A 21,689-nucleotide genomic window follows, 5' to 3' on the forward strand; every position below is an offset into this window, starting at 1 on the left:
ACCTTTCTTTCCAAAGAACAAATGTCTTTTAATTTCATGGTGCAGTCACCATCTGCACTGTTTTTTGAGCCCAAGATTATGAAATCTGACACTGTTTCCATTTCTTCTTCCTCTATTTTCCAGAAATTAATGAGAACAGATATCATGATGTTAGTTTTTTTTAATGTTCAATTTAAAGTCAGCTTATCTACTCTTCTCTTTTGTCCTCACCAAAAGCCTTCTTAATTCTTCTTCACTTATTGCTATTATAATGATATCATCTACATATCTGAGTTTGTTGATATTTCTCCCAGCAATCTTGGTTTTTGATTCAGCCTGGCATTTTGCATAATGTACACTGAATATAAGTTAAATTAATAAGGTGACAATATACAGCCTTGTTATGATCCTTTCCAAATCTTGAACCAATCAATTGTTCCATATTTTTTTCTAACTGTTGTTTCTTGATCCTTGTATACATATCAGTACACACATAAGATGATCTGGTAATGCAATCTTTTTGAAGACTTGATACATTTTGTTGTGAACCACACAGTCAAAAGCTTTAGTGTAGTCAATGAAACAGATATGTATGTCCAGATCTCCATTGCTTTCTCCATAATCCATTGGATGTTGACAATTTGGTCTCTAGTTGCTCTGCCTTGTCAAAAACTAGCCTGCTCTTCTGAACACTCTTGGTTCACATGTTACTAAAGCTTGTATTACAAAATCTTAAGCATTACTTTAGAGGCATGTAAAATGAACTCACTTGTTTGGTAGGTTGAACATTCTTTGGCATTGCCCTTCTTTAGGACATACACTAGTCTTTTCCAACCTAGTGGCCACTGTTGAGTTTTCCAAATTGCCTAGCATTTTGAGTCCACTAGACACTCATGGCTCAGTATAATTTATTTAAAACAGCTGCTTTCTTATTGATCTCTTTGCTGTCCAAAGAATTCTCAAAAGTCTTCTTGAACACCAACATTTGAAGCATTGATTCCGTAGTTCCTAATTTTCCTTATAGTCCAGCTCTCAAAGCTATACTTTACTATGGGGAAAAACAAACAAAAGAACAAACAGACAAGCAAACATACACCTTTGATCACATAGACTTTTGTCAGCAAGGTGATGTCTCTGCATCACCTGATCTTCCTGTAGTGAGGAATAGAAATTTTAAAAAAAGAGAAAGGAATTTAAGGCATGGGACACCAGAGGGAATAGAAAGCCAAAGAGAGGTAATAAAGTTGTGTTTGTGTTTGGGAGGAGAATAGCCATAAAAGAAGCACAATAGCACTATTTCTTTATGGGTTAGGGGTAAAGGGAAAGGGTGCCAACAGAGAGGTGTTCACATCACAAAATGAGAAGGCAACCTTTTGTGAAGTTCTGCTTTAGATCTGGCTCATTTTAGTCTAAGCTTTTATGAAAGTACCCTAACACTGAAGTATAACTAAATTGGAATCTATATTATCATATTCCCTTGAGAACAGTAGTCATGTCTTATTTTTTTTTAATGCCTTTCCCAGGACTCAGTATTGTGTACTACACAAAATAGTACTGAATAAATGCAGACTTACTGAAAATATAATGAATTTTGGGGAAAGGTAAGATAAATAATAATTAAACTCATGAACATTTATTAGGAGTAAGTTGGATCCACGCTGTGCTAGATATTGTTGATTTTTTGATGAGACATATTCCCTGCCCTCATGGAAATTACAGCATTCTTGGATTAAATGTGAAAATAGATGTTACCTTAATGCACAATAATAACATACTAAAAAGATGCAAAAAGTGTTATATGTGGTCTGAAGGGGATTATCATTACCAAAAGATGGTCTGAAGAAAGGAATAATTGAAGGAACATATGAATTAGTTCTTAAATCATGAATGGAAATGCAACAGGCATTAGGCTGTTTGCCTAATCTCCTGGAAAAGGAAATAGCAAACCTTTCCAATATCTTTGCCAAGAAAACCCCACATGGGGTAACAAAGAGTTGGGCACAACTGAACAACTAAAGATGGTCATGTTAACCTGGCCTCCATAGATATCTGAGGTTAGATTACAACAGATTTGAGAAGTAAGGTAGAAAAAAATACATCTTAATTTTCATTAACCTCCAACTGAAATCCAATATTTTCTTTAATTATTTAAAATGCTCTATGAAGGGGCCCATAGGCTTTACAAGACTTTCAAAGGAGTCCATCACACACATGTTCACAGGGTGAAATATCTAGAGTATTATAGCTAAAAAGTGATATAAGCTACCTTGGTAGGTTATGTATTCTCTTTAATTGGAAGTTGTTTTTAGCAAAGGATGGTTGGTTACTTGCTAGGTTTATTTGTAAAGGAGATTATTTTTCATAATAAGGTTTAAACTAGATGATACAATATGAAATTCAGTGATATATAACTATTTTATAAAGCCAACTTTTATATAAGCAAAATTTGCATTGAACTACATGATATTTGTATGGCAGTGCTTACTGACTTAAGGTTGTTTCCGTTATATTTGTAAATATGCAGACAAAAAGGAGAATTAAATATTAATGCTTCATCAACTACAACTATTGAGAATCCTGGACATGGAAGAAATTGCTCTGGTCTAGAACAGTTAAAAAGAAATTACAGATCTGGCACCTAGAAAAGTTTTGCATTATGATACACATAAAAAAATGAACTTCACAGCAAGTATTCTAGCTCCCAAAAGGCACACAAAAGTGGTAAAATACCTAGAATAATCTAGAATATCACAAGGCAGAAAAGCATCAGCTTCCTTTGTTCCAAAACTTTCTAAGTAGTTCTACTGTTCTGTTATCTCTCCAAATTTTTCTTCTTTCCTTTCACAATGAGAATTGATGGGAAAGTAACATTCATTTTTAAAAGAAATGTGTTTTGTGTCTAACTTTCCAAAACAGCCCCCCCCTTTTCAAAGAGCTTTGTCTTTAATTAACAAAGTGGCCTTAGCAAGGTGACTTTGTAACTGCTTCTGTTACCTCTCTCAACATTGCTGAATTATTTTGAGGATAGTTATATAATAAATGAACAAACCATTTAGAAGTAAAAGTACTATATAAGTATGAACCATAATGATTTGGTTTGGGGCCTTAGAACTTTATTTTTTATTTTATTTTATGCTTTTTATATATTTTAATGAGCCTTTGACAATTAACATTAATTCATTTAGGAAATTGTTTGTCTTCCTTATTAGATTGTAAACTCCTTAAGGGTAAGGATTGGCTTTTGTCTTTTTTTTTTGTAGCCCCCAGGAATAATAGGCACTTAATCAATGGTTACTAATTGATTGACTTATATTGGAAGACTTCTCAGCAGATAGGTGTTGGAGGATAAACATGGAACAAGGCGTACAAGATGTACATGAGCAATATATCAATTTACTTTATGGAATTTCCTATTATTTGTTATAGGACAGGATTCAATTTGAGGTTAAGTGCAAAATTTTAGGAAGTGTAAGTGGTGTAAAAATAAAAAAGAAAATAGTATCAAAATATTAAAAAAAGATAGTTTATAAGAAAGTAGACTATGCTCTCTGAGAAATCTAGTTTATAAAATATATATTTTCTAGTCATTAAAAATTCAGCAAACATGATTTAAAGGCTTACTCTCTGCCATGTACTTTGCTAGGCTTTGTATGTAAATGTGTATACTTAAATATATATATGCACACATACAGAGATTCATACATATATATACACACACATATATATGTACATATTTACATATGTACACACACATATAAATATACACATACATACATATAAAGTTACATTCAGGCCCTTCCCTCAAAGCCCTTGTTAATTATATTCTCTAAAAATTTCCTAGAAATTGTCCTTAGTATAGCATAAATAAGTTTTTGAACCAAATAAATGCATTAACCTTTTTGAATCCATAATTAGTCTAGAATCATCTGTTTAGGAGCAGATGAGCAAATTAAGAGATAAAAATGTTTGCTTGCTTAATATTCTTATGCTATGTAAATGTATTCCCTTCCTCTGACTTCTCCCTACTACAACATTTTGTGAGGTAACCAATTGGCCTCAAACCTGTTGTTGATTTAGGAGGATGTCTACCCCAAGCATGTGAATAATTCCCCCAGTGGAATGGGTGGATGAAAACAAGCTGTTTCAACATCCTGAAGCTGGCTAAAGAAGGCAGTGTGGAATGCTTAGCCCTTGGTCAGACATTGAAGACTCCAAGGACATTCATTGTATCTTGAGTCATTGCCATTAACCTTGTCTTTTGTTTTGTCAATGGATTTCAATGATTCTGGAAAAAAAAAGTAAAGCTGACAACTTAGTGCAATTATGCCTCACTTAAGTCAAATTCCTGGGCTAGTTATTACCCCACAATGTCATTGGTATTCTTTAAAAATAAAGGAGTAGAGTCAATTTGTAGGAGATGGCCGGGTCAAGATGCAGGTATTCCTCAATGGCAAGTTCCTGTCGTGCAATGAAGTGGTTCAGCATCAGGATGGTTGGCCATGGTGGCTACTCTGTGGCTGTTGAAGACCAGCAGCCATGAAAATTTTGATAGGATTGATATGTCCCTGGATGATATCATAACATTGAATGAGAAGGAAGAAAGAAAGCAACATTTTCCAGAATTGAAGACTTAAGCATACTGGTGCCTGCCAATTCAGGATGACAGTAGCCAGATGGGGACTACAACAGCAGACTGATTTTGGTAAAAATGGTTTGGGCCAAAGAGGAAGAATGGGCCCTGAAAAAGATATATGTATGGAGTTATCACTGGCCTGGCAGCTCAAAAAGCAAGTGGGGTTCATAAAGGAGCCAGCCTTATCAACTGACCACCTCTAAGTTAGAAGAATATACAGCAATATTATCCAATGTTAAAAAGGAAGACAAGCCTTCAGAGGCAAAATGACATGAAGAGGAAACTAATCCCAGTTCTCAGGAGGCCTAACCAGTTAAGCAGAAGGAATAATGTTCCAGTCACTTTCACCAGGAATGGGACTAAATTAAATCAGCAAAAAGACACACGTCAGACAATCTTTCTTTTCAGAAGAGGCTTAAAGGTTCAAACCCAGGTGCACCCAGCACAACTATTAGACAAACCAACAGCTAAGAGAACTCATCAATGGTGAACTTCTACCACAAATGGAGGGATTTTGATTGTATTTTGATTGATTGACAATCTTGGAGCAATTCATCCTTCAGTAGCTCAGAGACGCTATTTAACTCGCACCCCTATATCATCATTTCTGATGAAAAGGGATCACCTTGAAGAGAAGAAGATTCCTAAAGGAGTTTCCTTACAATTTGACATAAACAGTGTTAGAAAACAGACTGGGATAGCTTTGAATGAGCAATCTGGAACCCTGAAGGAGCAAAGAATTGCTCTCATTCAGAAAAAAGCAAGCCACTTTGTTGACTGTGGGATAGATCCTCCTTCAAAGGGACATTTGAGTGACAACTACATATTTGAAAAGGTGAGTTAATAGAAACAAGTGTGTCCCAAAAATTCCATGGAATTTTGTTTCAATAATGACAAATCTAAATCACTATTACTGCTTTTACATTGGAATAATATTTTTCTTTTTAATGTATGAAGTAATCCCCTGAGAGAAAAACCAGGGAAATCCTGCTCTATTCTTAAAAGTGTCCTATTTGATCTGACAGAAAATTCTACATGGATTTAATTTGATGATAAAGGGGTAGCATTATTCTTCATTTCTTCATGCAACATACTTGCAACGGACATATAGAAGTTGATTATTTTTGTGATAGTGTTATTTGGTATCTTTTCTTTCCTTTACCCATTCAGATTGCATAGATATGTCCATTGTAAATCTGTTTTTAGAGAGTTATGAGTCTGTACCATTCTATTTCTTTTCTGATTGGCATTTGACATGTAATGGACTTCATCAGCAGGGATACAAAAAAGTTCAGCAGGAAATTCAGAATTTCAATGTTTGCATGTGTACCTGAAATTTGTTAATTCCTCATCGATCAAATTTTTTTTTTAAGGCAATCTGTCCATAACAGGAGGTAAATTTCTGAGTATAACTTTTTACTTTCTAGAATAAGTCTGTAGTGACTATACTTTAGCAAGACATTTGACTCCAGGCATTAGTGTTTAAGGGTTGTAAATGCATGTTTGCATAATTACCTATAGTGACCCTGGAGGAGAATATCTGCTATAAAAATCTCACTTATAAGTTTTTATCAAATGAAGGAAATAAAAAGGGAAATAATTCAAGCAATGGTAATCAAAGAGATGGATGACAGAACTTGAAGCTTCACATGTAGGTCATACGTATCATCTAGACTGGCCATAGACCTGAGACCTGTACCCATGACCAGGTATTCAAATAATATTTTAAAACAGTTGGCATAAATTAAATCTGCCTTGTTAGAAATCTCAGCAGTAAAGTTAACATCCATAACATCCCCCATTTGGGATGTTAAATTTGGGATGTGTAATTAAACACACTGGAAAAATGTGGAAAGTGACCTCTTTAAATTTTTTTTGTAAACTTTAACTTGTCAAATAGAAAAAAAAGAGATAGTAAACAGGGGGTGATCTGCAATTTTGTTTTATACTTGTGACCAAGTAGAGGTTAATGGAGTAATGCTGAGGCACAGAGAGAAATGGTAATTTTATTTGGGTTTTAAGGGGTCTGTTGTGCCAAGAATGTGCTTGAGGGATCCTTAGATAGTTGTGTAGTATGAGTGGTACTATTAGTGTGTACTATGAGAGGCCAAAATACAGAGGTAATATTTCATCTTTAGGCCTTGTCATTTTTAATCCTGACTTTTGTGAAGTGCTGTGTCATTTTTTTAAGTGGATGGCAGGGATTTTAGATCACATTGAGTGTTGACTTTATTTTCCTATAAAAAGAAAACATTTCCCCCATCCCATCTCCTTAGTTTTTCCTTCCCCCCCCCATCTCTTGCCCCTTCTGGATTTTTTATCTTTGTCTCTTAAGAAGCTAGTGATAGAAACCTGTCAATGCCAGTTGTGTGCATATACCAAAGAAGTCAAGTCTGAATGAGATAAACTTCCTGGTTAATACTGATAAAGAATTAAAAGGATCCACCCTGAAATCCAAAAAGTAAATGAAAATTGCTCTTAGGGAATTTCTGCTTCTAATAAAGACCAGGAACCCATTTCAAATCATTTTCATAGATGCAAAGCTTATAATGAATCCAAGAAAAATGGGATTTAAGCTTGATTGATGATTTTAAAAAGAAATAACCAAAATCTGAATACAAGTTTGCTACCATAAACTTTGGTGGAGAAAGTTGAAAGGGGAATAAAAATTATTTTTGTTTTCTTATTGCATTAGTCTTGGAAATGATTTTACAAAAGCAATGTAGGTGATGTTTTATTTCGAAATACCTTATTGAATGCTTACATTAAGTACATCAAGCAACAGTACTGGTTTAGGTATCTCAAGCTTCTTGTTTTAATGTTTCCATAAAATTATTCATCATAAAGTTTTCTTCTTAAAAATACAAATTTGTATATGTTATATGAAGTTGAAATTCTTGAGTATCAACTTTTAACAAACATAAAAAATGGTCAGTTTTGTTAAGGGGGAAAAAAATCCCTCTGTTGGAGTTTAAGCAGTTAATTGGTGTTAGTCATCCTATTTCAATGTATACAATTTCTATGTTCCAGGATGCAACATAAAATTCTTTTTTGCATCCAGATCGATGCAAAACATTGATGCAATGTACCACAAAAAGAAAGTTTGTATTTAATGAGAAGGTGCTTTACCCTGTACTTTTTGATATTTTTGGAAAAGTTACTACATTTGGAACTATTCTGAATCTGTTAATTTTTTTCAATAAAATGGTGTAGGTTTAAAAAAAAAGAAAATGAAAGAGTAGGGAAAGTGGAGCCAAGATGGCAGAGTAAAGGCAGGGACTCACCTGAGTTCTACCCCAAACACCTCAAAATGCCTTTTCAACAGTATGCTAAACAAATGCTAGAGTAATAGAAACCACAAAAAGACAGAATGAAATGAATTTTCAGGCCAAGACAACTGGGAAAGTCAGCAAGAAAGGTCTGTTGCAGTTGAGTGAGAGGAATATGGGCCAGTGCAGGCTGTGCCAGAACAATCCTGGCTTCAGCAAACCAGGAGCAGGCCTGGGGCAACTGAATCATTGGCAGCAGTGGCAGTTTCCAGACCTCTCTCAGGCCACAGATGCCAAAGATAACTTAGAAGGTCAGCAGGAAAGGTCTGTCACACCTGAATGAGAGTGGGGCACAGTCCAGAACAATTGCAGCACCAGCAAATTAGGAGTAGGTCTTGGGAGCCACTAAATCAGCAGCAGCAGTGGCTGCTTCTGGAGCTCTCAGCCCACATATGGTAAGGGGGTTGAACAACTGGTCAGAAAGAGAAAACAAGGATATCTTTGCTATCAGTGAGGCAGGATTCTATCGCTTTGCCCATACTCAGATCTGGGTTGCAGTCCTGGGTGGCAGTTTCAGGGTGAGGAAAAGCACAAGCATAGCAGAGTTTGTGGCTACAGTGAAGGGGGACCCTCCTCACAGTTCCAGGGCAGAAAAGAGTGCTTGTAGTCACTTACAGACCAGGTCACAGGCCAGAAGAGTAGTAAACACCTCTTCTTAGATCATATCGCCTTGGAAGAACTAAAAACTTACAGGTCCCTAGAAGTATCTCTGTAAACAGTTGCACAAAATCCCTGAAGTTTAGGACAGTGTGCCTTCCACTGTGAAGTAGAGCCCCACTTTAACAAAGATTTAAAAGTTACATAATAGGCTGAGAAAATGAGTAAACAACTGAAAAAAAAAAGAACTCTGACTGTAGAAAGTAACTATGGTTTCAAGGAAGATCAAAACATTCACTCAGAAAAAGACAACAAACTCAAAGGTCCTACACCCAAAGCCTCCAAGAAAAAAAATATATAAATTGGTCTCAGGCCATGGAAAAGATCAAAAAATGATTTTGAAAATCAAGTAAGAGGGGTAGGTAGAAAATTTGGGAAGAGAAATGAGAGTGATGCAAGAAAAACATGAAAAACAAGTCAACAGCTTGGTAAAGGAGAAGCAGAAAAGTACTGAAGACAATAACACCTTAAAAAACAGATTAGGCCAAATGGTAAGAAAGGTCCAAAAAACAAATGAGGAGAAGCATGCTTTAAAAAGTAGAATTGGCCAAATGAAAAAGGATGTTCAAAAGCTCACTGAATAAAATAATTTCTTATAAATTAGGATGGAGCAAATGAAAGCTAATGACTTTATAAGAAATCGAGAAACAATAAAACAAAACCAAAAGAATGAAAAAAAAAGAAGACAGATTGAAATAGCTCATTAGGAAAAAACTGACCTAGAAAATAGATCCAGGAGAGATAATTTTAAAATTATTGGACTATCTGTAAACCATGAAAAAGAAAGTGAACCTAGATTTCATCTTTCAAGAAATTATCAAGGAAAACTGCCTTGGTATTCTAGAACCAAAGAATAAAATAGAAATTGAAAGAATCTACCAATCACCTCTTGAAATATATCCCAAAGTGAAAACTCACAGGAATATTACAGCCAAATTCCAGAGTTCTGAAGTCAAGCAGAAACTATTACAAGCAACTAGAAAGAAACAATTCAAATATTGTGGAGCCACATTTAAGGATAACCCAAGATTTAGCAACTTCTACACTAAAGGATCAGAGGGCTTGGAATATGATATTCCAGAGGGCAAAGTTGCTAGTATTACAATCAAGAATCACCTACCCAGCAAAACTGAGTATAATCCTTTGGGGGAAAAATTGATATTCAATGAAATAGAGGACGTCCAAGCTTTCTTGATTGAAAGACCAGTGCTGAATAGAAAATTTGACTTTCAAGTACAAGACTCAAGAGAACCATTGGAAGGTAAACAGAAAAGAGAAATGATAAGAGACTTAATAAGGTTAAACAGTTTACATTCCTTCGTGTGAAAATGATATTTGTAACTCATAAGACCTTTCTAATTGTTAGGGTAGTTATAATGAATATATATAGACAGAAGGCATAGGTATGAGTTGAATATGGAGGAATAATATCTAAAAATAAAATTTACAGGTGAAAGAGGAATGTACTGGAAGAAAGGGAAAGGGAGATGTATAATGGGATAAATTAACTCATATGAAAGAGGTAAGAAAAAGTTTTTGCGGTGGTGGGGAAGAAGGGAATGGAAGGGGAAGTAAATAAGCCTTACTCTCATAAGAACTGGCTCAAAGAGAGAATAATATACATACTCAATTGGTTATATAAATTTATCTTACCTTACAGGAAAGTAGTAGGAGAAGAGGATAAGAGAAGGGGAGCTGATAGAAGGGAAGGTATTTTTGGGGAGGGGGTAGTCAGAAGCAAAACACTTTTGAGGAGGTACAGGGTTAATGGAGAGAGAGAATAAAATAGTGGAGGAAATAGGATGGAGGGAAATACAGTTAGTAATAGTAACTGTGAAAAATATCTTGAAGCAGGTTTCTTTGACAAAGGCCTCATTTCTCAAATGTGTAGAGAACCAAGTCAAATTATGAAAATAAGAGTCACTCCCTAATTGATAAGTGAAAAAAAAAGAAATGAGAAGTTTTCAGATGAAGTAATCAAAGTTATCTATAGACATATAAAAAACTACTCTAAATCACTGTTGATTGGATAAATTTAAATTAAAACAATTCTGAGGTACTACCTCATACCTATTAGATTGACTAATAGGACAGAAAAGGCAAATAACAAATATTATAGAGGATGTAGGAAAAATGAGACATTAATGCATTGTTGCTGGTGTTGTAAACTGATTCAACCATTCTGTAGAGCAATTTGGAATTATTCCCAAAGGGCTATAAAATCCTGCATATCCTTTGACCTAGGAATACTACTATTAGGTCTGTATCCCAAAAGAGATAAAAAAAGGAAAGAGACCTATATGTACAAAAATATTTATAACATCTCTTTCCTGGGGGCAAAGAATCTTTTTTTTTTTTACTTTGTTTAAAAAAAGAGAAAAAACAAAATGAAGGAGCAACAGCTCTAAACTGGGAGTATGTTGTAAATGTTTAACAACCTGTTCTCACAGTGAAAAAATGTACACATGTACTTTTAAGTTTAATGTGCATAATTGACACTTTCTTAAGCCTAGGCAATCAATAAAACAATGAATTCAACACAGATTTATATCAATTTCTGATTTTTTGTAATAGTCATTCACAGATGATCATATTTTTTTCCCAGTCTAAGCGTCTTCTAGTAGCAGTGACTATAGCCCCAGTAACTTCTTCCTTGGTTTCCAGAGAACCATCATGGTAGAGAAGTTTACAGAAGTATTGTATACAGTATAACATCTTCACATAGTCATCTGAAACAGTAGAAGAGAAGATTTAGCTTAAAAAAAGTTTTCATTTTAAGAATTTTATTTGCTGTACAGTATTCATGGTACTAGAGATTTCATATGTTATGAAAAGTGAATGTTGTCTGAAATAATTTTTTTTTCATTTCTATTGATATGTGAGCACAAAAGGTTACAGGATTCTATGAAATTATTAGTGAAAAAATATTTTTCATGTTCCTAATTTTATTTTGTGTGGTGAATTTTATGTATTATTCCATGGTTATTCTCTTAGAACAAATGTACATATTAACAAAATTAATGTTTTGTTATAAAGAATTATATGCAGAAAATAGTATTTTCAGCAGTATCTCATGAGAGATTATAATTTTTTGTGGTTGTAGTAACTAACCACTTATTTCTGATAGATTCTGTGTATCAATATTCATGTTTTTGATTCTAGGAACATTCCCCCACAAAAGTTGAAGGTTGACTGCATTTTCTCATAAGAATTTCATAACAACCCTATGAGTAAAGTGCTGTTATTACCTCCATTTTACAATTAAGAAAACAGAGGCAAAAGAAAGTTAAGTGACTTACCCAAGGTCACACAGCTAGTAAGTGTTTGAATCTAGCAATGACTCAGGTCTTCCTGAATTTGAGTTCAGTTGTCTACTGCATCACCTAAATGTTAAATAAAAATTGAATTTAAAAAAAACTTGAATAAATGTCTTGCATCCATAGTGTTATAACTAGTGGGAACTTTGGAAAAATACTTTACCTATTTTAGACTCAGTTTCTTCATCTATAAAATGAGAGGGTTGGACTATATGGCCTCTAAAATGCCTAAAAGTTTTATCATTTGACACTATCTGAAACAATTTCTTGAAAGATTTGTAACCATTATGATTATTATCCATGATAAATTACTTCCACAATAATTTTTTAGTGTATGTTAGCAAATTTTACAAATGTTAAGCCATATTTCATTTTCTGAACTTGACTTTTAGAACATATAAGAGAAAGTTATGTTGAGGTACAGGACACAGAGTGGAAAAACAGAATGAGAGATATATTTTCCCCAACCAATATTTGTGTGTGTGTGTGTGTGTGTGTGTGTGTGTGTGTGTGTGTGCATGTGTTCAGTTCTTTTGCATATTCTGTCTCTTATTAAACAGTTCCAGGGAAACTTTCCCCCTAGATTAAGTTGCTCTACATCTTTCTTTCCCATAGAGTCTTAAGATAATTAATGAGCTGCAAAGAATTGTTACTTAATCAGGATAAGGTCTACATTTTATAATAGAATTACTTTGAAATACTATATTTAATTAATAAGGCTAATTTTCATCATCACTTATAAAAAGGAAGGTAGGTAGACAGATCAATTTGTTAAGCATACAGATCCTGAACACAGCCAAATGATAATATTTTCTCAGAGTAATAGAAACATTTTTTCCCAGTATCACATGTATTATTGGGAAACCTCCAGGGAGAAAAATCATGTGTGCTTCCTGATGAGTGCTACTGACATGGTTAAATGGAAAATTCAAAACTTATCTACAGAATTACCAAGAAAAAAAGTTCTTATTTCAAATATCATGAGTTTAGTAAGGTTAAGCTTATATCTTAATAGTTTTATTGAACAAAAAATATCAATTTATTTTATTGACCTGTGCAATAGTCCAAAAATAGTTAATTATAAAAGAATAATATCAGGATAGGGACTTTTCCCTAGATTGATTTTACCTAATTCCAATAAAAATATTAAGAATAAAATGAGAATAAAAATGATTTTATTCACAAGTTCAATCATCAGAGGAACATTAAACATAAAAGAAAAATAGCAGCATGGCAACTTGTCCTCAGATTTTTTTTCATCGAAATTCTAGCTAACAGGATGTGTTGGTGCCAATAATATAAATAACAGTTGTTTATACAAATATGCCTATTTGCTATATTGAAAACACCTTCTTCAAAGAACCTTAGCTAGTATTCTCACCATATTAATCAGGAGATTCAAGCTTAGAAAAATGTACAACTTATCATATGGTCATTTCATAGCGGACCCAGAAGTCAAACCCAAGTCTTCTGTTTTCTAGTCAGTCATCCTTCTACTGAAGCACATGGCTTCAGTTCTTACTTGTGGTTTGACCTAGGAAATTAGCTTTACTTATTGGTAAGTATCACAGAATCCTAAAGTTAGAATTGGTAATAATTGGCCCTGAATTGGGATTAGAACATCTAGGTTCAAAGCTTATTTCTGCTACTTACATCAACTTTAATACTTATATCACACACAGTTTAACCTTCAGATGGTATTCTTAACCTTTCATCATCTCAGTATCCTCATCTGTAAAAGCAGGTCAAAAAATTTGGCTTTTCTATGATTAAGAGTTATATTTAAGTCCTCTCATTTATACCTCCACTCCATTGTTTACACATGTTGTCTTGAGCATTTGAAAGTTTATAGAACATGATCAGAAGAAGGGCTAAATTATCGAGAATTATAGATGATGAAATAATTTGGCATTATATGTAAATTTTCCAAATATCTTCATGTAGGTTTTAAAGGATTAAAAAGTTCAATCTTTCCTTTGGGGAGTATTGAATGGAAAAAAAAAATAAATATCCTTTCAATCATAGAATTCAGAATAAATAAATTAGTTGTCACCGATTTTTTTTTACAACTTAGGGTTCTCTGTAATATAAAAGGAAATTATCCAAATCTTGAGCTTCCATGAAGAGAAAATTCACAGGAGCTACTACCTCAGAAAATGTTGTAGTTTTATTTTGTTGAGATCTCTGGTTAAGGTCAGTGCCTCATTCATATAGGAAGTCTCTTTGCATAGTCTGAAGGGTCTTTCAGCTTGAAGAAAGTAACATATTATAGAAGTATTAATGTTAAATACAGTTATCTTTATTTAATCATAGTTTTTTCCACATACTAATCTAAAGACTCCTTTGTTCTCTGTTTTTCTCTGCTACTTCCTGTTCTGCTATTCATTAGTAGTTTTAATATATACATATATTGTATTTAATACAATACATATTATATAAATGTCATATGATATATAGAATAACTGACATTTATATACTTCTAAATTTTCTTTAGGGAAATACCTTTGTTTGAACTTTATAAGTTTGAGGTTTGTACTCTGAGTATTATAATCTCTTTTCTACAAATAAGACAACAGTCTCAGAAAGAATAATTACTTGCTCATGATCACATGGCTAGTGTGTATATTTAAAACCAGATCAAAACCATATTTATCATAATACCCACTAACCTGTGCTGCATCTCTGACTATTCAAAACTCTTACTCAGTATTAATAATAACTAATTTATTCACTCATTCATTCCATGATATTGTAAATTGTCCACCTAGTGTGTTCAAGATACTATGCTTGGAGCTGCAGAGAGATACAAAATTAAAAGAAAAATAATAAGACATTGTGTCTATCTTCAAATAACCAAATATACATCTACATACATAATTAAAGTATGAGATTATATTAGAAAACTGAAATATAAGTGACATAAATAAACACTATAAGTTTCCAAAGGAGGAAAGGATCCCTTTTGTTTTGGGAAATCAGGGAAGGCATTAGAATGGAGCAATGAAGATTTGAATTATAAAAGTCAAGCTTTGAAAAGTTTAAAAAAAAGGTTTCAAAAGGAAGAACTCAGAAGGAAAATATTGCAGGTGGAGGAAATCATATAAATAAAGTAAAAATGTGTCAGATGATTTAACATGGTTTATTTCTGCCTTTTGTTTTTATGTTACAGTCAAAATATTAAAATTATTTTCCCATGCTGCTACATCTACCACCACCTGTAAAACTTAGATCTGACCTCTTCCTTTTAAGGAAGAAAAAAAAACACCTAAACCAAAATAAGCGATAGAGTGTCAATGTTTCACAATGTTTGACTGTTTTTCCTTCTGTCTCCCATGTCTCTATTGAGAGGAACAAGATACATTTAATTATTTGCTCTTTGGAAGCATAAACACTTTTTTAAAATTTATTTCAACTTCTGTTTCATCATCTTTTCTTTTTTTTTCTTTCTACAAGGTTGTAGTCATGTATATTGTCATCATTCTATATGGATTTTTCATGTTCCTTACCCTCCCCCTGAATTCCACATGTTGGTTATTTTTTATAGCAAAATGCTATTCCATTACATTAAATATCACATTTTATTCAGCCATTCTTCATTTTATGGGAACCCACTTTGTTTCCAGTTCTTTCCTATCAAAAATGTTACTATGAATATTTCATTATATATTCAACTTTTGTTTCTTTGTTTGACTTCCTTGGGGCTTATGGTCAAGTATCACTATGCCAAAGGATACAGATTTAAATTTTTTTTCTCCTAATTCCAATTCCTTCCCAGAATATATCAACCAATTCAGAGCCCTCCAAAAAGTATTTTTGTGCTCCTCCTATACTATCACAGGCCCTCCATCATTGACTTTCCATTTTTCTTATTATTCTTTTTTTTTTTTTACTCATTAGGACATAGGGTTATGCAGAAGAGCAAAGTACTAACTTTAGAAACAAAGGAGCTACAACTTAATCCCAGATTTGCCACTTACTAATTGTTACATAGGGCACATCATTTAAGATATATAGCCCTTGATTTTCTCACCTGTAAAGTACTCTCTTGCCATGGTAGCGGTAGTCATTTAGATGACTTACAAGGTTCTTCACAAGACTAAGTCTTTGGTTTATGAATTGGAAAATATTTTTATGCTAACATTCAGAGCTAATCTTCTTTTGAAAACTGTTCTCATTCCTTGACCAAAAAGGTGGAATTCTCTCTTAATTCCTTATATATGTGCAAAGCACTATTGGAGGAAACAAGTTTTGGTGAAACATTAGATTAATTTTAGGGTACAGTGGGTAAAAGTAAGACAGCTGAGGAAAATATCTAAAATCTAAGGGAACAAGAGATAGGAAGCTTGTGCAAAGTGTCTGGTAATTGGATCTTCAGGGAACAGATGTGGGCAACTTCTGTTTGCATTGAACTTTGGCAGGAAATTGCTAATTGTGAATCTTAGGCATTTGAACATGGTAGGTGAATAAAAATGAAAGCCAGGAAGAAAAGTCATAAACAAATAAAACATTACATAGAATCCTTCAATGACTAAAAGCCAAAAGCAGCAAACAAGAAACTTTCCATTATTTAGCCAAAATAAAAAATAAAGAGGATTGCCAGAAAAAAAAAAAAAACAAACAACAAACTTGCTAGAACAAGATTTTAGGAGAAAATAGAGAAAGGGAGGGGACTTGAAAGGGATTTGCAGAAAATGCCAGGTAATCATAAGAACTCCATACAGTTGCAGTTCAAGTTGGTTTTCTTCTCAGAAGAAGTGAAAGGACTGGAGGAATGCACATCTATTATCCTTATTAATATCATAAATTAATTATGCCTTATAAATAAACAAACAAAAAAGAAGAAATGATTCAATGAAAACAAAGGCAAAAAATTTTGAAGAGGCAGAGAGAATGCTTAACTTTTATCAAGAAGTTGGATGATAGAATAATATGTTGTATGAGAACCTTTGAGCATTTGAAGCCAAGTAACAGGAAAAATCCCATTCTAATTGAGAGGAGAGCTGAATTAAATCAGCAAGAATCATTTTTACGCATACAAAGGAATAATGATATAACTTCACAGATGTAAAGGTATACTAGATTGCAGACATGACCTTGTAATTAGAATGACGTGGGTTCAAGTCTACCACTAACACATCCTAGGTAGGTAATACATACTGTAGGCAAGTCAATTAACCTCTCAGTGTAGATCACTCACTTAGGATGTTTGCTAATGCAGGAAAGGAAGAACAATGACAGCAGTTAGAGGGAGGCGAAGAATCAAATGGTGTATTTTTCAGGACAGTAAACATGTGTTTGCAGGGAAAGAGGGTGGATATAGCTGAAATGGAGAGATTAGGGATAGAATAATTGAGGGAGAAGGAACATAGAGAGGTCAGCAAGGGCTAGAGTCAAGGAAAAAAAGATAAATGTATTGGACTTGAAGATAAGGAAGGATAACTATGTGAAGAAAGAAAAAAGAATGTTGAAACAGGTTTGTTAAAAGCTCAATTGCTATGCCCTTACTTGACCTCTGAATAAAGACTCTGACAGCACATATTCCTAGGCAATTAGAGGAATCACAGGAACTGATAATTGTAAGGAACACCAAGGGATTTCTGATCCAACTCCTCTTTGAACAAGATTCCCCTCTACAACAATACAAATTAAATTATTACCTAATCTGTTCTTGGCACCTTCTAGTAAAAATAAATTTAACACTACCCAGTGAAGACCATTCCAATTTTTGTACTACTTTGTTGTTTGAGAATGTTTATTTTACCCTGATATTAAATTTAACTCTGCTTCTTATGTGACTTATGATCATTTTGCATATTGGACCAATATGAAGAAAGTCTGATTCTCTTTCTACATGACAATTTTAAAATAATTAGAGATAATTATTTCTCTCTTAAACAATCTCTTTTATTCCTAAAAAGCCCTGGTTTATATGTACCTGATATTTGTGTGGAAGGTTATCAACTTTCTCATCATACAAATTGCTTCCCTTACATTCCTCATCAGACTTTGAAACCATGAGTTCATAGTTATAGCAAGATTCCATCTTTCCAGGTAAAAGACAACCTACCCAAACAATTTAATGTATCTGTGAGCCCTTTTGATACAATATGGGAATGGGATAACTACCATGGAAACCCCTGATGCAACCCAGATGATAAATAGTGAAGTAGCATAGTGGAGAGAAGCCTGGCCTTCATATAAGGAATATTTGAGTTCAAAAGCTTCCTGTATACTATATATGGGACCTTGAGTAAATCACTTTACTTCTCTAAACCTGTTTTTTTTTCTGTTAAACAGAGTTGTACTAGGTGTCATCTAAAGTCATTTCTAGCTTAAAACTGATAATTCTATTTTTAACTTCATTTAACTAGAGATTCTTTTTTGAATCACAATATCTTCCAGGTTGGTTTCAGGTGCTGTCTTAGAACCTGGCTTCAACTTTTGCCTCTGGCATTGATCTAATTCAAAGTTTACTTGATTAATATTAATCCAGGCCTTTTTACTCAGTCCTCAAGCAATTTCCCAAACAGAAAGTAAACATCTTGAGCCAGAGGCTGTTTCGTTCTTTCTTTCTTTTTTTTTGTCCATGTATCCCTAATGTCTAGCATAATTCCAGGCTCATAATAGGTACTTAACTATGTTTACTGCTTGATTTTCTGACACTGTTCCCTATTTTCTTTGACTGTATTTCAGCTTTAAATCTGAATTTATTGGATAAGAAGCATAACAGATTGCTATGGGCTATTCCACGCTGGGCTATGTCCTTCTGGGGGCTTTATGGACAATAATTCAGAAGGGAGAGTGTGGAATTCTCATTAGCTTTTCTCACAGTTAGATCTACTCTTAAGCAAAGAAAAGATTGAACCTGTAAGCTAGATACACTCCGTGCATATTTTAGTGACCTGTTTCTAATTCATTCCCTACAAGTCTCAGTTTACATAAATCTAAGGTTGTGCATTTTAATGCCTCATGAATCCAATTTCTTATGTTACAAATCATAAAGTTTAAGTCCTGTACAAAAGACCTTCACACTGCATTAATCCTTCTTTGCTTGGACTTTTCTCAGATTGTTGTCATTTCAACTCTATATACTCTTTTGGGAAAAAAAATCCATATCCCTATTTATTTCAAGCATTAGCAACCACAATTACATTTCACAGTGCAGATTCATAAGCAGAACTTATCATGCAAGGATATGCATAATTAGTTTGGATAACAGCTAATTGGTGGTTTGAAGGCATTAACCAAAGTGAAGTTTTGCTTGTGTGGTAATATAAAACTTCATGTGTAAGTATGACATAAAAAAGGAAGCTTTTCATCTTTTTAAGCAGAATTGAAGGTGTTTGGGAAAGCTCATGTTCAGGTGGTTAGGAGATACTATTCACTATAACCCATCATGTTATAAGGGTGACTTCTTTAAAATCTCAGAGCTGCAGCTCCATAGCTTGCCTCAAATTCCATGAGTGGCAGAATATTATAATGAAAAGGGCCTTTGAATCAAGAGTCTTGATGAATACTGGCTGTGAGACAATGAGTAACTGACTTTATCACACTGAACCTCTATCTCCTTATCTGCAAAATACTGCTTGCCCCACAGAGCTTCATAAGAAAGAAAAAAATAGTTTCATAAATTTTAAAGTACCGTATAAACATTAGTTATTATTCCATTCATGTTCTCATCATACCGTGAGGACCACTTTTTGCTTCTCTACGGTAGCAGACTTATTCCCTCCAGGACACTTCATCCTTAAGAGTAGATGTGGTTACTCACACTTCTTGAATGTGTCACCATTACAGTCATTTAGGTAAGATGGAGGGTTACCAGATCTTACTATCTGCTCTGTTGTTGGACTCTCCATACCCCTACATATTATAATCTAAACTGTTCATGTACCCAAAAGGAAAGTCTGTACCTTGTAATTTAGCCTGCATGGGAACCTTGTCCTAGAGAGGTCAAGGAAGCCATAAATGGAAGTGAATTCTGTATAAATGGAATATTCAATTCTGTGCTATTCCCCTTTTCCTCAAAGTATTCTTTTTCTGTGGGAGATAAGTTGAAACAAGCTCTACTACTGCAAGTAACAAATATTTCTGAAGCACCTATGATATAAGAAAGGGGAAGGAAATTAGACAGCGAGCCTAAGGAAGAATTTTTATGCCTATATGTCTATGTACACACACACACACACACACACACAAAGTCCTAACATGAAGTAAGCAAACAACAGATTGTGTATGTTAAAGTAGATAGTTAGTAGAAAGAGAGATCTCGATTCTATCATTGCTTCTTTATGTCTACATGGGGATTTATGAATTTTTTATTTAGTTCCTTGATTCAAAAAAGGAGAATAAAAAACTAAGAGAAAAGATGGCCAATTTTTTTCTTATGTGCATAGCTAGGAAAGATAGGGAAAAGATAGAATCAGACATTTATATAGATATGTATTGGGATCCTGGGCTTCTGGGAAGTATTTTGTTCTCCTTTGCTTTGTTTTTGTCTGTTTTTCCCCCACCTGGAATAAAAGAATGGAACCTCACAAGAAACAGAACCATGAAAAAAATGCAGGAGTGTTGGGTCAGTTAGAGCAGGGAATTTTTAGTTTTGAGAGATGGTTGCTAGGTCACATGAAGGTGGAACTAGTCTTTTTTTTCTTTTTCTTTTTCCTTTCTTTTGTTTGGCCTGACAATAGAACCATGAGTAGATATTGCAAAGAGATACATCTAGGCTTGAAGTCAGGAAAGGTTTCTTAACAAATAGAGCATAGGCAGACTCAAGATGATGGAGTAAAGGTAGGGACTCACCCAACTTCTCCAAAATTCCACTTCAAACAACTTAAAAAAAACACAACTCCTCAAAAGGAACCAACCAACAAAAGTATGGGGTGAAAAGTACTGTCTAACTGGGCTAAGAAAGGAGAATAGTTCAGCACATATTGCACCAGGGAACCCAGCAGTGAGGCCCTCAGCCCACAGCAAACTAGCAACAAGGACAGAGCCCCAATCCAAGTCAGCAGGGAGGCACCAATGCTCAGCACAAGCCAGTTGTGAAACTCTGTGCCCTGGTGCATGTCAGCAACGAGGTTGGGCCCCAGTGCAAGCTAGCAGATAGGCCCTTAGTCTCAGTAGAAAGTAGCAAGGGCTATGGCCCCTACACAAGGCAGCTAGCAGCAGTCCCCAAAGGACAGGCCAGCAGCAAGACTTGGGAGCAACTGAACCTGTGACAGAACTCTCAACTCATAGATGGTAAGTGAGTTGTGAAACTAGCCAGAAGATTGCAAGAGACCCTTTACTGGCACTGGGTGCAAGACTGTTGCATTTCCCATATTCTGTTGCACAGTCCCAGAGGAGGAGGAGCACTAGCACATTAGAGCTCTCTTGCAGAGAACAGGAACACTAGTCAAAGTTCCAGGGCAGAAAATAATACTTCTGAAGAGTTATAGTACAGGCCAAGAGAGCAAGGACCACACTTCTCTTTAAATCATACCAACTCAGAAGAACTGGAAAACTACAGGTCCTCAGAACTAGTTCTGAAAATAAAAGAAGAAAAGAATATGAAACTTTGGATAGGGTCCCTCCACCCCAGGAGGAGAGTCCAAATTTAAAATAAAGTTAAAAGTCAAGAAATAGGCTGGACAATTATCAAGAAACAAAAACAAAAGAACCTGACTGTAAAAAGTTATGGTGACAGGGAAGATCAAAACACAAACTCAGAGGAGAACAATAATGTCAAAATAGCTACAGGCAAAGCCTCAAAAAAATAGGTGAATTGGTCTC

The 21,689-nt window shown here is 34.3% G+C and overlaps 1 pseudogene; it reads left to right on the plus strand.

Annotated features, from left to right (window-relative positions):
• Positions 1 to 4,478: 4,478 nt before the first annotated feature.
• On the plus strand, positions 4,479 to 21,136 carry LOC114032222 (annotated as a pseudogene).
• The last annotated feature ends 553 nt before the right edge of the window (positions 21,137 to 21,689 follow it).

This window comes from Vombatus ursinus, unplaced genomic scaffold (assembly GCF_900497805.2).
Source record: "Vombatus ursinus unplaced genomic scaffold, bare-nosed wombat genome assembly UNPS02015408.1, whole genome shotgun sequence".
In the NCBI taxonomy this organism is placed as follows: domain Eukaryota; kingdom Metazoa; phylum Chordata; class Mammalia; order Diprotodontia; family Vombatidae; genus Vombatus; species Vombatus ursinus.